The following is a 1,245-nucleotide window of genomic DNA, read 5'->3' on the forward strand; positions in this document are numbered from 1 at the left end:
AAATTTAGAAAGCTCTGCTGAACAGAGGAATCAGGGTTGCATTTTATAAACCAGATGAATGTTGTTGATTATATATGACTCAAAGAGATCACATTTAGGGTAAAATTCACCTTCTACTTGCAGTGGAATAAGCTGGTTCTTCCTTCAGCCTGGGCTTCCCTGGTTGCTCAGCTGGTAAAGAATCTGCCTGCAATTCAGGAGACCTGGTTTTGATCCCTGGGTTGGGAAGATCCCCTGGAGAAGGGAATGGCTTCCCACTCCAGTGTTCTGTCCTGCAGAATTCCGTGGACTATATAGTCCATGGGGTTGCAAGAGTTGGACACGACTGAGTGACTTTCACTTTCACTTTCCTTCAGCTTAGTTTTGAGTATTTAATCTTTGCTCTATGATGTACTAAGCACTGAGGGAAAAACATGAATCACACAGGGTCATTGCCCATAGTGAGCTTACCCTCTAGTGTGGAACACAGAACTGCCCTGCTGATAATGATCTGATAACATGGTGAGTGTGAGAGAGGTTTGCCCAGGGTGCCTTGGGGGCATGGGAACATGGATGGTCCAGGGTGAGTCTGCAAAGGAAACCCCACTATGACCCTTGCTTCCCCACATAGAGCAAGACAGGAAGATTAGGACTAGTCCCAAGGACTGTCTGTAGCAAGTAGCATCATTAGTTATGTGCTGTATGCTCAGTCATGTCTAAGTCTTTGGGACCCCATGGACTGCAGCCTGCCAGGCTCCTCTGTCCATGGAATTTGCCAGGCAAGAATACTGGAGTGAGTTGCCATTTCCAACTCCAGGAGTCTTTCCAAGTCAAGGATTCAACCCTTGTCTCCTGCATCTCCTGCATTGGCAAGCAGATTCTTTCCCACTGGGCCACCTGGAGGCCTCAGTAACATCAATAGCAAAGAGTAAAGACTGGGTATGGTATTCTACTGCAAATGACTGCCAGATTTTGTGAAAAGTTGGCTCATTTGATACCATTTTCAATGCTCTTTCTCTCTGATAACAGTAGTTGTTCTCTTTCCTGGTCCTTTCTAACTCAGTAGAAGATTTCTGAGTGTGATAAGGTGGTTTCTATCTGCCTTTTGTTTGTATTTAGTTCATTTTTTCCCCAGCATTTTAAAATGGTCCACTCCAGTTTTGTGATCTCAGTGGGCGTAGCCTCTTTCACTGGTATTTTGTAAATAAGCCAACAGTTCTTTCCAGGTTCAGCATTTAGGTGTCTGAAACTGCTTCTTTTTAAGCT

The sequence above is a fragment of the Cervus canadensis genome, chromosome 9 (assembly GCF_019320065.1).
Source record: "Cervus canadensis isolate Bull #8, Minnesota chromosome 9, ASM1932006v1, whole genome shotgun sequence".
Taxonomy (NCBI): domain Eukaryota; kingdom Metazoa; phylum Chordata; class Mammalia; order Artiodactyla; family Cervidae; genus Cervus; species Cervus canadensis.